Source organism: Elephas maximus, chromosome 1, assembly GCF_024166365.1.
Source record: "Elephas maximus indicus isolate mEleMax1 chromosome 1, mEleMax1 primary haplotype, whole genome shotgun sequence".
Lineage (NCBI taxonomy): Eukaryota > Metazoa > Chordata > Mammalia > Proboscidea > Elephantidae > Elephas > Elephas maximus.
The window spans coordinates 74,744,711-74,760,198 of record NC_064819.1 but is presented as its reverse complement, the minus strand read 5'-3'; the positions used below and the strand labels follow the sequence as shown (position 1 = coordinate 74,760,198).

Below are 15,488 nucleotides of genomic sequence, written 5' to 3'. Positions count from 1 at the left end.
TAATATCTTCTATAATCCAGTCTTTTTGGAGCAGGGTCTTTTTCAGTTTCCAAGTGTTTGATTTCTTTTCCCTGCTTTTCCTTTTATTGATTTCCACTTTTATGGCCTTATGGTCAGAGAAGATGCTTTGTAATATTTCAGTGTTTTGGATTCTGCTTAGGGTTGCTTAATGACTTAATATGTGATCTATTCTAGAGAATGTTCCATGTGCACTAGAAAAGAAAGTATACTTCGTTGCTGTTGGGTGGAGTGTTGTGTAGGTGTCTATGAGGTCAAGTTGGTTGATTGTAGCATTTAGATCTTCCGTGTCTTTATTGAGCTTCTTTCTGGATGTCCCGTCCTTCACCGAAAGTGGTGTGTTGAAGTCTCCTACTATTATTGTGGAGCTGTCTATCTCACTTTCATTGCTGATAGAGTTTGTTTTATGTATCTTGCAGCCCTGTCATTGGGTGCATAAATATTTGATATGGTTATATCTTCTTGGTGTATTGTCCCTTTAATCATTATATAGTGTCCTTCCTTATGCTTTCTGATGGATTTAACTTTAAAGTCTATTTTGTCAGAAATTAATATTGCCACTGCTGCTCATTTTTGTTTGTTGTTCGCTTGATATATTTTTTCCATCCTTTGAGTTTTAGCTTGTTTTTCTCTCTAAGTCTAAGGTGTGTCTCTTGTAGGCAGCAGATAGACGGATGTTGTTTTTTAATCCATTCTGCCACTCTCTGTCTCTTTATTGGTGCATTTAGTCCATTTACATTCAGGGTAATAATGGATAGCTATGGATTTAGTGGTATCATTTTGATGTCTTTTTTTGTGTGTTGTTGACAGTTTCTCTTTCCCACTTAATTTTATGTGCTGAGTAGATTTTCTTTATATATTGTCCTTTCCTTATATTTGTTGTTGTTGATTTTGTTTCTGCTGAGTCTCTATTTTTTTCTTGTATTTTATTTTGAAGAGTAGGAGAGTTTGTCTCCTTTGCGGCTACCTTATTATTTACCCCTATTTTTCTAAATGTAAACCTAACTTTTATTTCTTTGTATCACTGTTATCTTCCTCTTCATATGGAAGGCGTATAATTACATTTCTTCTTCTCTCTTTATTATTTTCATGTTTTCTTCTTTTATATAATAACATCGCTGATACCCTGTTTTGGACTTTTTTTTTTTAAATAATCTTGCTTTGTTGTTTTGGATTTCCCTCTCTGGGTTGACTTCTGGTTGCTCTGCCCAGAGTTCTAGTCTTGGGTTGATACGTGATATTATTGATTTTCTAACCAAAGAACTCCCTTTAGTATTTGTTGTCATTTTGGTTTGGTTTTTATGAATTCCCTCAACTTGTGTTTATCTGGAAATGTCTTAATTTCACCTTCATATTTAAGAGACAGTTTTGCTGGATATATGATTCTTGGCAGGCAATGTTTTTCCTTCAATTTTTTAAATATGTCACCCATTGCCTTCTTGCCTGCATGTTTTCTGCAGAGTAGTCTGAGCTTATTCTTATAGGCTCTCCTTTGTAGGTGACTTTTTGTTTATCCCTCGCTGCTCATATAATTGTCTCTTTATCTTTGGTTTTGGCAAGCTTGATTATAATATGTCTTGGTGACTTCCTTTTAAGTTCTACCTTATGTGGAGTTAGATGAGCATCTTGGATAGATATCTTCTCATCTTTCACAATATCAGGGAAGTTTTCTGCCAACAAATCTTCAACAATTTTCTCTGTATTTTCTGTTATCCCTCCCTGTTCTGGTACTCTAATCACTTGTAGGTTATTTCTCTTGTGAGAGTCCCACATGATTCTTAAGTTTTCTTCATTTTATAAAAAAATTTTTAATCTGATTTTCCTTCAAATACATTAGTGCCATGGGATTTATCTTTGAGTTCAGAAATTCTAGCTTCTACTTGCTCAATTCTGCTCCTTTGATTTTCTACTGAGTTGTCTAGTTCTGTAATTTTATTGTTAATCTTCTGAATTTCTGATTGCTGTCTCTCTATGGATTTTTCCAGCTTATTAAACTTTTCATTATGTTGCTGAATAATCTTTCTAATTTCTTCAATTGCTTTATGTGTGTGTTTCTTGGCTTGTTCTACATATTGCCTAATTTCCTTCCCGATGTCTTGAAGGTTTCTGTATACTAAACATTTGTATTCTCCTTCTAGTAATTCCAGGAATGCACTTTCTTCTAGAAGATTCTTGAATTCTTTGTTTTGAGACTCTGTTGAGGTTATTATGGTCTGTTTCTTTATGTGACTTGATGCTGACTGGTGTCTCCGAGCTATCTATAAGTTATTGTATTAGTTTATGCTTGCTTACTGTATCATAGCTGCTTGCTTTGTTTTGTTTTGGTATACCCCTATGGGTTGCTTGAGTGAGCTAGCTTGATTATTTTCACCTTTGGAGCTCTGGTGTCCTGTCCCCAGCTGGCTAGAGCTATTATCAAGTATATCAGTCCAGAAGTCCATTCAGTTTTCTTCTATGAATTCAGTTGAGGTTTCCAGGTAGCTGATCATCAAGTGTGTGGTACAGGCTCTGTCCTACAGTCTTAGAGGGCCAGAGGTGATTGGCATGTATACTGGTATCTGATTGCAGCATGGGGTCATACTCTGAACAAGGCAGGGGGCTGAGAACCACCCCCCGAGTGCCTCTGAGGAAGATGTGTCCCTTTTCCCTAGAGCATGCTGGTGCGTGGGTTCTGCAGAGGGACCATGGGCACCCAAAGGTTTTGGTTGTAGGGACTGGGAGGTACCACTTATCTTCGGACCCCTGTCGTGGCTGGCTGGGTGACCTCAGTGGAGCTACCAGTCCTTAAGTCCCTGATGTGGGTAGGTGAGTACCTTGTTTAATAGGCAAAGCAATGTCAAACATCAATCATCTGCCTCTCCACCACACAGCTGAAATGGCTGGAGTTTGCCAACTAGGGCCTATTCTCCGGAAATAGACCCACAAAGGCCCACACAGAAAGGAAAGATGCTCAAGGTCCACGGACAGTTTATGCCTGAACAGGAACCATTTCTGTCCTGAGCTTCCCGGTTAATGGAGCTAGCAAATTATCTTTTCCCCCAACTGCAAATTTTTGCCTTCCCCAAGGCCGGGAGGATGGCTCTAGGTGCTCACCAGGACTTATCTCAGGCCCAGGGATTCAGCCGCTGAAGCCGGCTTGGGGGTGGGGGGGGCGCGGGAAAATATACGCAAGTACTTAGCTTTTGCCGAGAGCGCCCTTCTCCTCAGGTTCCGGAGGTGTGAGTGGGCTGTGTGGCTGGCTGCTTCTTCCTGAGGAAACTGTGGCCCAACGCTAGGACCACCCCCCTGCCGCCGCCGATCCGGGAATGGTGTCTGAGGGCTCCCAGCAGTTCGTGTCCTGTAACTCCTCTCCACTTCTGAACAGCCTCTTGTTCCCCTGCCCCTCAGTTCGTTGTCTAAGCTTGCGTTTGATGCTCAGGGCTCCCAGCTTGTCACAAATATACTCCTTTCACTTGTTTTTCCGGTATTTGTTGTAAGAGGTCAGGATGGAAACCTCTGTCTATTCCGCCATCTTGGCTCCATCCTCTGGGCTGAATTTTATTTCATCTCACAAAATCCCTTTCAATAACCCTTTTCTGAGAAAACCAGTCTTGCATATCTATGACTTAAGTCCTTACCCAAATCATTTCCTCTAAGCAATATGAAGAAATGCTTAAGGTAATGCAATCCAGCTCTTCTTTTACTGGAGTCAACATTCTGAATGCATTTGCGACACTGAGAAAGGAAATAGAGACTATCAGACTTTCAGATCCCTGTTTTAATCAGAGCACATTCAGGAAACAGGCTGAAAGCCAGAACTTTCAATGCCCCTGTTCAAGGAGGTTTTTTTTTTTTTCCTACTGATGTGCAGCCCACAGAGAAAGAACAAATACTGGCGATGCTTTCTATTTCATTTGGTATAAGTTCATAAAACAAATTGCCCAGATGATTGGACATGTCTTCAGTTCTACACGGTATTTTCCATAAATGTAAATCAGATTTATTACTAAAAAGTGCAGCAGTAAATGAGCATTGCTTGTAATAGGCTTGTGCCAAGTCTTATGTCAAAGGGAAATAAAAATGAGACCAACCACTTTGAGTACTCAAAGCTGTCAGCTTAGTTAACTGTTTTAAATGTATTGATGTGAAACTCTAAATTCTACAAAAATGATGTCTAATTATTTCTACTAGTGCAAATATCTGTATAAGTTAGGCAACAAATGGCAATTTTAAAGAGTCCTTAAAAATAAACTTAAATCCTCTAAGTGAAAAAAAAAAAAAACCTCTTTATTTGTATGTGTGTGCATGTGTAAAATACTCGTGGAGGGAAGCAGTGATTGAAAAGCCTGGACACTTGGAATTATGTTGGGAGAATATTGTGGGGATTTAAGAATCTTTGAAGAATTCCAAGTAATATTTTAGGAAAAGGGTTTTAGCTCTAAATGTTAAGGAGTTTAAAAAAAGTGGAACTGAAATTGGGAGAAAAAAAAAGCATTTCTGAAAGTATTTAAGGATCGAGTTTTATCCTCTGTTGTCCCGTCACCTTCTGAGGTTAGCGGCGTGAGTCTTTCTGCATCTCCGGTTCCCAGTGCACTGCCTATTCCAAAATGAATCCTCCACACATTGTACATGGAATGAGAATATACATGAACAATAAGAAAGAGCAAGATTCTAGAGAGGTTCTGCAGAAAGTTTCTACAGTATTTGTCAAGACATTGGGTAAAGAGATTTGAGGGAGAAGGAGTTAAGAGCATGGGAATGGTGGACACAGAACAGGCTCTGAACTCATGTCTGATGAATGGAAGACTAAATCTACACGTTTATAAGTATTTGTTAAATGAATGAATGCATGAATGAGCTGATGTGGAGAAATGTAGATGGTGAGACAGTGTGCTAGGTTAAAGGAAGGCACACATTTGTGTAGTTTTTAAAATTTAATAGGTCTTATTTTCAGAAGAGTTTTAAATTTACAGAAAAATAACTGGAAACTTACAAAGGCTTTCCATATACTCTGTGTCCACCCACAGTTTCTCCTATTATTTACATTTTGTATTAGTGTGCGACATTTGTTACAACTGATGAACCAATATTGCGACATTATTATCAACTAAAGTCCATAGTTTAAATTAGGGTTCTCTGTGTGTTGTGTGGTTCTATGCATTTTGACAAAGACATGTCATGTGTCTACTATTACAGTATTATACAGAATAGTTTTATTACCCTAAAAATCCCCTGGGCTCCACCTTTTCATCACTCCCTCCTTCCCCCTGAACGTCTGTCAACCACAGATTCTTTGTTTTATGTCTCTGGAGTTTTGCCTTTTCTAGAATGTCTTATCGTTTGAAGCATACAATAAGTAGTTTTTTGTTTTTTTTTTAAGGCTGACTTAATATACTTTGTAATATGCATTTCAGTCTCTTTCATAACTTTTCATTGCTTTATAGCTCACTTCTTGTGTCAGTGAAAAACGTTCCATTGTATACATTCACCACATTTTATCCACTCACCTATTGAAGGGAATCTTAGTTACTTCCAATTGTTGGAAATTATGAATAACTCTTCTGTAAACATTCATCAGCAGAGTTTGTGTGGATATAATTTTTCAGCTCATGTAGATAAATACCTAGAAGTACAATTGCCGCATCCAAGATTTTAAATCAAAAAAACAAAAAGCAGCTTCCATTTCTAGTTTTTCTCCTTACAATTATGTGACCTGAAGAAAGTGATTTGACTCCTCTGAGTTCACAGTGCTGAAAACGTCTTGAGACTTGGAAGTTCCTGGCAGGCCTGGATGGCCTGGAGAGTGAAGTAGGGCTGTGGCACTTAGGGCTTTGCCTCTAAAAATGGACTGACAGGGTGTAATGGTAGTGCATGCACTTTGCCTGAGAGACGTAGGGGCATGTAGGCCAGCTCTTATAGATTGAAGTGTGTCCCCCAAAACTATGTGTTATAATCCTAACCTCTATATCTGTGGTTATAATCCCACTTTGGAATGGGTTGTCCTTGATAGTTAATGAGACTGAATTAGAGCTCTTAACAGTGGTTAAGAGCTACAGCAAGCTATGGCTGCTAATCAAAAGGTGGGCATTTCAAATCCATCAGTTGCTCCTTGGAAACACTATGGAGCACTCCACTCTGTCCTATTGGGTTGTGTAAGTTGTGTCTTAAATCAGTCTCTTTTGAGATATACAAGAAATCTCTTCAGAGATATAAAAGAGATTAAACAAGCAAGAGATGGGGGAAGAGAGGTGTCAAGTCACTTGAAGATTGCCCAGTAGCAAAAGTCAGAAGGGACAGGACCTTTCTTCTGAGCCAGTAGATGGAGAGAGACCCTAGAGCTGGTGGTGCTCTGAATTCAGACTTCTAGCCTCATAACTGTGAGAAAATAAATTTCTGTTTGTTAAAGCCATCCGCTTGCGGTACTTCTCTTACAGTAGTACTAACTAAGTGACACACAGGGCTTCTCTCCACTTTCCACCTTCCTTTCCCTTACTTGTACTAGAGATCTCTGCTCTCCAGATGACAACCACAGAGCTTCTCACCTGTGACAGCAGGTTCAAATCTTGGTAACAATTCGCAATAGGTCTTTTTGCTTTTTCTTTATGGGCACATAGAGAATGCGGCTGAAAATGACTCGACTAACATTCCAAGTCAGGGGCTGTAAAAAGTGGAGGAAACCAGGAAGCAGCAATGAGGAAGGAATCCTGAGCAGCCTGGGATCCTCGGACAGGGAGAAATTCACCAGGCTGTGCTGGGCATTTTGCGAGGAGGATAGATGGTACATCTCAGAAGGTAGGAGCTTGAACATCACCCCTATTCTCCAGACTGAGAGAAGGCAATTTCAATGGTGATGAGAAGGAATCTCTTCTAAGTGAGACAGATTTATGTGGAGATTTAGTCCAGCCAATAAGGAAGACCAATGCCTGGCAGGTAAAAGGTACAGATGCAGGAGAGAATGCACAGGGCAGCACATGAAAAAGGATTTTAGAAAATGAGTCAGGGAAAGTAAGGTTCTGAAACAAAATGAAATTCATATACAAAATTCTGGCAGGCAGAGTGGGAACAGTGTGCAATGTGGCAGTTAACTGCGGCTATGACTATCCACTCAAATCTGGCCATTGTGCCTGTGTCTTTTTAAATGAATGGCAGTCCAGAGCAAAATCCTCCATGTTGTTGCTGTTGTTTGCCAGGGAGTTCTAGCAACCCTATATGACAGAGTAGAACTGCCCCATAGGGCTTACTATGCCATAATCTTTATGGGAGCAGATCCCTAAGTCTTTTTTCTGGTGGTTTAAAACCTCCAACCTTTCGGTTAGAAGCCTAGTACTTAACTATTGCACCACTACCAAAAACAAAAACAATTCCAAAACCCGTTGCCTCAAGTTGTTTTCGGCTTCAGGTCATCCTATAATACAGGGTAGAGCCCAATAAGACAGAGTAGAACTGCTCAACAGAGTTTCTACGGGGGATGCTGTTGGATTAGAACTGTGGACCTTTTGGTTGGCGATGGAACTCTCAACCAGGGTGCCAGCAGGGCTTCAAAGAGAAATTGGGCCCATGAGGTCGGGCCAGCGACCTTGGCTCCAAAGAGAAAATGGACCTTACAGAGATCAGATCCACAACCTCGGTTTTACTAGCACCATGCTCTAACCACATGAGCCAACCAGCCAGACATGAGCACCATGTGCCTGTGTTTCTCCCCTCACTTCGCCTTCAGCCTAAGCTCCAGACACCAAGGATCCATGATGAGGCTCTAACAACAAGGGTCCTCTGGAAATGGGATGCATCCTCAGGAACTCAAGACTTGTTAAGCCTGTGATGTACAGTTTCAAAGATTGAGAAAAAGAAATTTATTATACTTAGGTATGTTGCGGAGCTGGGCTCTTCCACTGACTCCTCATCTGCCTGCCAACAGAGACCCCAGCCCCAGTTGTCAGACTCCAAACTCTTCTACTCTTGTTCCAGATTTGGCACCATTGGCTCTCTCATCTCTCAGACTAAAACTGAAATGTCACTTTCTCATAGGGCCCTCCCCTGACCTCACCAGCTAATTCAATGCCCTACCTGTCTCTCTCTCCATGGTCTTTACAAAATCCTGTATGTGAATGCATATTGAATTATCGGTTCTTCCCTACAGCAAGTTTCTTATAAAATTCATGGTCTAGATCCTCTCAGTTTATCCCCAGTGGCTAGTGTTAGAATGATGCTCTTTGTGGGTACTGGCTGTTCAGAGGTTGCTGACATGGAGGGGAAACTCTTTCCTCTGTGTTGTGCTCCTTCATGGAGTAAATTCAGGAAGAAATAATTACTATGCTAAGGAAAGGTGGCAAGCTGTGAGGTCCTCTGGTTTTCTGGAATGGACAAGGTAACTTGCCACAGGTAGAAGCAAGATTAAGACTCTCATGAAATTTTTGTGGAGTTCATTCTCAGCTTTGAAGTCAGGAAGTAGGTGTTTTTGAGCTCTTACTGGTTTAATACAAAGGCAATTGTCGTAACTAATATGGAAAAAGAGAAGTAATCAATTATTTACAGTGGCATTCCATGATTGTATAGTGCTTATTACTCTGTCTTGTATGAGCATACTCATTTTGAATTTGAGCCATCTCACTCTAGAAATTTCTGTTCTCCCACCCCACCCCACCCTACCCAAATCTCTTGGACACTGATTGTAAGGTTGAACAGGAAGTTAGGCCTTGTTCTATTCAGAAGAGATATGAAGAAAACCTTCTTCTGTTCCTATTTTCTGGGCACCAAATGTCAACCAAGTCAAGAGTGGGAAAGAAGGTATGAGTTTCCTCAATATTTTATCCTTCAGTCTCCTTCCCATAGCTCTTTCCACGTCCACTCAAGACAATGCCCACAATTACATTTCTAAGGATGAGGAGACCTTCAGCTACCGTACTGAAGGGTGTTTCAGGAGTGTGCAAGTTCTTAAGAAAAATGAAACAATAAATAATGAAGGTGAATTAACAATGGCATTGTTTTTCCAGAGGGCGCATGGGGATTTTCTAGGATTAAAGCTAGAAGACAAGCCAGCTGTTCTCATGAAGGACTGTGAGAGTCATGATAAAGCATTTGATACTCGCTGTATCCAAAAGTTTGTTCTTCAGTGATTTTAGGTTGGAGTATAACTGAACTGGATTTCCAGACGATTCCAACAGAGGAAAGAGTTGAGAGTTGAGTGCAAAGACCAGGAGAAGGATCAGGCTATTATCGTAATAATTCAGGCAGAGATGCTGAACATCTTTAATGGAGAAGGATATTGGAGACAAACTCCTTCTTTCATTTAACAAATCCTCATTTGGGGGCATACTGTATGCACCTATGCCCTGGGCACTGAGTGCCTCCCTGGGCATTCAGCTGCTGAGTGGTCACTAGATAGCGTCAATCCCATGGCCATGGGTGGCAGGCACTTTGCAAAGATGATCTCATGTTGAGTTATGTGAGAAGTCTCAAGGAACTGCTGCTTCTGTACAAGGAGAAATGGCATTCCATCAAGCAGCACAGCACACAAAGGAGGACTTGAGTCTTACTTTTGATGGTAAATTTAACCATCTTGCCTGGCAGGGCTATCACTGGAGCAGCCAGAGGGGTTGTCTCTCAATCTGATGAAGATCCTAAAGTGAAGATTCAAGGTGAGTTTAGTTTTCTTGGCACAAATTGCCAATAGACTTACTGTTTCCAGAAGAAAAGAAAGCTGAACCAACAGAGACATTAAGAAAACATCTACTTTCACAATCCCTTTTTACAGATAGTGGGTTTGGAGTGGCAACCAGAAGTTGGTGTAAATTTCTGGAGAATCAAAATACTCCCCTTTTGATAAATGAGTGAGTTCAAACTAGGAATTGCACAAGGATCTGGGAGCCGAAGGGCTAAATGTTTTTGTTTGGTTTGTTTGTTTGTTTTTTGCTTGACAGTCTAGGAGAAGAAGAAGAAATTTTCTCTTCAGTCAATGCCTGTGAGGGGAGCCCAGGCCCACGGAATCAGATAAAGCAGGAAATAGGAATAGAGACAGGCCAGGCAGTAGGTTGCATTTTCACTAAGGTGATAACCTGTTGACCTTTTGATTAGCAAACCAGAGCTTCAACCACTGTGGCACCTGGGCTCCTACAGGACACACCAAACCAGAAAACCTGCTGCCTTTGAGCTCGTTCTGACTCATACTGACACTATATAAAACAGAGTAGAAGTGTGTTCTACAAGGTTTTCAAGAGCAGCTGGTGGAGTCTAAATGCCTTCTTTTGGTTAGCAGTCTGAGCTCTTAACCTCTGCACCACCAGGGCTGCGCAGGACAACCAGGGTCCATTAATAGTGATTGTCAGTGGCAGAGTAAATAGAAAGGCGGTGAGAAAGAGTGAGAACAGTACGTGTCTTTCCCGCCCAGGAGTGTATAACCTCTTCCAAAATTTCAAAGGAAAATTTTGAGCTTCATAATCCCACAGGACCACCACATGGCCTATTGAATTCCCTATTGAATTCCTTAAAGCATGGCCGGGCTGGGAGGAGGGGCAGATGAAAGGACCAAGTCCGGCTCCCGGGGGCCAAGTTTCCCTCTTTTCTGAAGTCACCAGATTCTTTCTGCCTCCTCCCGCGTCCTCTCAGGGACTTGCTCTGTTCCCCAGGATAGAAAAACTCTTCTATTCATGGAGCCAGGACTCCGGCCCTGCTCCTCTGCTGTGTGGGCCTCTGAGCTGCAGGAGGTGCTTTTTTTGCTGGAGGAGGAGGGCTCTGGGCAGCTACAGCCCCCAAGTCACCTCCTCTGGGTTACTGGGGGCTTAGTGTGCAGGTCAGCGCACCGGGGGATTGACAGTCTGTGGATATAAGAGTGGAAAGTCTCCCTAAACTTTTGCTGCTCCCTCTTCCTGCTTGATCTTCCCTCCTTCCACCGCCCCTCCTCCCCCAAGGCACACACCAGTCACTTGATAGAAACAGGATCAAGATCATATGGGCTCCCGGTGATGAAGTCGCCCCTCACTCCCTGCTTTTCCTCCCTCAAGGTTATTTTTACACTGCCTGGCGTCGGTTCGAACCCCACCCCCCACCTCCTGCTCTCCACAGGGGAGAAAGATGTGGCAACCTGCTTCCTAAAGTTATGGGGCAGTTCTGTTCTATCCTATAGGTTCCCTGAGTCAGAACTGACTGCACCGCAAAGGGTGGTGCTCTCTGCCCTTGGGGTTTGAGCTTCTGTCTTTTTCGTTGTGTAGCTGTAGCTCGTTTTGGGGTGAAGTTGGACAGTTGAATTTAGAAGGAAATGAAACAGAATTCGCGGAGGATTCCGTGTTAAATCTCAGGAAAGAGAGTTAAAACAAAGAGCCAAGAGTTCACAAAATGGGAGACTTTTTCATGCAAAATGGGCTGGTAAAGAAGGTACTATTTTTGTGGATTTGTGCCAGATTCAAATTTTGTTCCTGTAAATCTCATTTAGCCTTCTTCACTTTTCTCTAACCTGTCTCTCCAGGTTTGTGCTGATAGAAGGAGATTCTTATTTCATTCCTTGTAAATCCTTACCAGCCTCCCTTGCTGCTCCTGACCCTTCTTTCTCAGGAGTGATAACTACAGGAAGTCCCAGCAACTAGGAGGGCCTCCTCATTAAAAAAGCGGTTTCTGATTTTTTTTAAAAAAATGCATGTGTATCATATGTAACACTGCGGAAAACCTGCTTTCCCCGCAAAACAAGAAGGTAAAATCTCAGACTAGCCAGAGGTAGGACCCGGAATCTTCTGATCTTTAGTAAGATGCCTTATCCATTTCTCCAGGGCTTTGAAGGGCAGTGTCTTTAGCAGCATTGTTACTTAAATTTCTTGAGTTTTGCACTTTTCTATCATCTATTTCAGGCTGTGACTGATGTCCACTTGGCCTCCCTCCCACTATTTGCTCCCAGGCTTCCTAGCTGAGTTGTTGAGTGCCTTAGAGTGGTTCCAACTCACAGAGACCCTATAGGACAGAGTAGAACTGCCCCATAGGGGTTCCTCCACTGTAATCTCTAAGGGAGCAAATTGCCAGGTGTTTTCTCCAGGATTTGCTGGTGGGTTTGAGCCTAACAAATGACCTTTCCTTTCGATTAACAGTGCAGTGCTTAATTGTAAGAAAAGGTAAAATCCATGGCCTACCTTTGAGCCTCATTAATTCAATTTACTTCGAACCTCAGGTCCTTAGCCTCGTGGTGAGGGTCCCGGAAACAGCAGATAATGGAGGAGGATTTTAGGTTCAGCTGTCCTAGGAAGGAAAACAAACAAAAACAAAAGTAAACCAAAAACCAGCTATCAGGGGCTAATGTGAACAAATGGAAAAACTGAAAGGCTCACAAACTGAATGAGCTATTAATTCTTTCTCCAGTATGGGTTGTGTTCCTTCCTGTACTCTCAGGGCCCAGGCACACACCTCAATTGTAGCATTTATCACCCTGTGTTGTAAACAACTGCTTATTCAGTTGTCTTCCCCACTAGATTGTAAATTCCTTGAGGGCAGCACCCTCAGTGTCTACCAAAACTAATTTTACATTAAAAATCTATACGTATGAGTGGTAGATTATGTAAGAAAAATACATGAGGAATCAGGAAGGGTGTAATTTGTGATCTAGGTGGTTATCTCCAATCAGAGATCCCACGCTATGGCAACTTACATATATAAAGGGAAAAGCAGTGAACTTCTATATACAGGAAACCAAAAAACCAAACCCATTGCCCTCAAGTTGATTCCAATTTATAGTGACCCTGCAGGACAGGCTAGAACTGCCTTAAATATTTTTCAAGTGTGTATGAAAGCAGACTGCCACTTCTTTCTCTCATTGAATGGTTGGTGGGTTTGAACTGCGGATATTTGAGTTTTTCGCCATCAGGATTCCTTCTATATATAGTAGCTGTATCTTAATTTCACGACTATAGCTTTGAAGTGTGGCTGTTTAAACTCCCGAGGGCTGGATGGAGATGGGACTGGGCAGGTGTCCAGTAAGTCTAGATATAGTGACAGTGGGACAGTAGGGTTGGGCTAGAGTTAGTGGCTGACAGCCCTCCCAAGGAAAGAGAATACTTGGTCTGCAAGTATGAAAGAAAAAGCTTAGTGAGCCAAGTGCACAACAGACTTACATTTCTCATATTATTTATGTGGTTGGATTTGAGTTTTTCACATTGCCAGTAATCAGAAAGATTTAGAACATAACGCTTACAAAATATATTTATGAAAAATCTAGCCCAAAGACCTTTCCCCAGTAACAGGAAACTTTTAGCAAGAGCTCTACAACAATTAAAACAACACTTGACTGGGTTAAACAAAGTGGATTTATATCACACATAAGAATAAATCCAAAGGGTAGGGAGGCTACATGGCTGGTTAATTCAGCAGCTCCATGATGTCATCAGGACTCAGGTTCTTTGGCTCTTTGCACTCTGCCATCTTCAACATCTGAGTCTCATATTCCAGCTAGTCCCTGTGCAGTACTTCAAACTTTCACAATTTCAGACATGGTCTAGAAGGAAAACAAACCTCTGTGTTTCATAATTTAAGGACAACCTCTTCTGTAAGCTTCCCAGTCTCACTTACTACATTGATATCACATACTCTTATCTAAACTTCCTGCCACGAAGATGGGAACCTCTATGATTAACAACAACAAAAACAAAAAAACCCTGAAACCCATTGCCATGGAGTGCGTTCCGACTCATAGCAACCTTAAAGGACAGAGTGGAACTGCCCCACAGGATTTCCAAGGAGTGCCTGGTAGATTGGAACTGGCAACCTTTTGGTAGCAGCTGAGCTCTTAACCACTACGCCACTAGGGTTTCTATGTTTACCAAGCTTGATCGTAATTCAGACTCTGGATCTGAGAATGGTATCCACCACCTCCAAGCACAGGGCAGTACAGATGTGGCTATGGGAAGAAAGTCATTTTTCTGTTTTCAAGGGGGCCTGATGGGTGGTGTTAGTGGCTGACTGTGGTGTAGACAAGCAGTAGTGGCTGCTATGCCCTGCTCCATCTCCACATTGGAAATAAAATGTTTGATTTTTTTTTTTCTGAAAGTATTTTGAGACTTCCATTAATTAAACCATATGAGGCCATAACTAGATTTCCAGATCTAACCATCTGAGCATTTGATCTAGAGATTTTATTCAATACTAATGATAGGAAAAAATGGCATCAATTCTATGTGCTGGCATATTGACATGCATCAGGACTGTATAAGCTTGGCTGTTAGTAATACAACCAAGGAGCAGAGTGGCGCAGCGGAAGCGTGCTGGGCCCATAACCCAGAGGTCGATGGATCGAAACCATCCTCTGCTATTTTAGTGGAGCCCTGGTGACACAGTGCCTTAAAACCTTGGCTGCTAACCAGAAGGTTGCCACTTCCAATTCACCATCTTCTCCCTGGAAACCCTAGGGGGCAGTTCTACTCTGGCCCACTTCCAATTCACCATCTTCTCCCTGGAAACCCTAGGGGGCAGTTCTACTCTGGCCTATAGGGTCACCATGAGTCAGAATGGACTTGACGGCAGCCAGTTATTAGTAATATGGTAGCATAATTCTCGGATCTTTAGGACCACTTGGTAAAATGACATTGTGGCTTCTCAAAAAGAAGTGCTGAATACTAACGTGTGCATGATGGTGTGGAGACTTGAAGCTCAACTGAAATATTTGCCTCAATCTGCTCTGTAGAACAGGGCAGTAGTCTTAAATTCCTAACTCTGAAAATTAGTCATTTGTGCACTCAAATTTGTCTATAAAAGATTTAACTTTCAGTGGTTTCCAGGCTTATTTTTGAAGATTCCTTAATAACCACAATTTGTTCATCCCCAATATAAGCATAATTTTCTGCCTTAGCTTTTATTCGATTTTCCTATCATTGTTCACATAAAAGTAACTTGACATGAAGAGAAAAGACTAGACTTTGGGACAGAACCAGGTTAACCCTGCCTTTAGTTAGTTATGTGAATTTGGACAAACCTCTTTTCAGTCACTCCACTGAGAACTTTTCTGCAAAATGGGGATCATATTTCAGGGTCATGAGGATTAAAAGATAATTCAGGTAAAGCAACTGGCAGGTATTTAGACTGTCAATAAAAGGTAATCATCACTAATGACAATGTTCAACTCCTTCCCAACCTTCTAAAGGTTAACGTTCATAACTCAAAAACATTTATAAATCATTCATTTACAAAGACAATGTGATACCCTACAGATTCAAATTTCTTTGAGATACCCTCAAGGAATTAACATCTGGTAAATTTTAAAGGAGGTAAATAAAAACTAATAGATCACATTAACAGAGAAATGTTAATGCAGAAATAAGAAAATGTGCTAGTGTACAGAAGCCTGGCAAGTCACTCTGGAGGGGAAGTCAGAGGAGGCTCTCCATGACATCACATTTGAGCTGAACCTTGGGAACTCACTCGCACCCCCCGCCTCCTCCCCCCGCAAAAAACCTTGCTGTTGAGTCTACTCGGAGTCATGGAAACCCCATGTGTTACAGGGTAGAACTGCTCCATAGGGCTTTCTT

The 15,488-nt window shown here is 41.7% G+C and overlaps 1 non-coding gene across 1 annotated transcript; it reads left to right on the top strand.

Annotated features, from left to right (window-relative positions):
* The first annotated feature begins 14,203 nt into the window (after nt 1-14,203).
* On the top strand, nt 14,204-14,275 carry TRNAM-CAU (transfer RNA methionine (anticodon CAU)). Its single transcript has one exon. It is a non-coding gene; the product is annotated as a tRNA-Met (tRNA).
* Nucleotides 14,276-15,488: the final 1,213 nt, after the last annotated feature.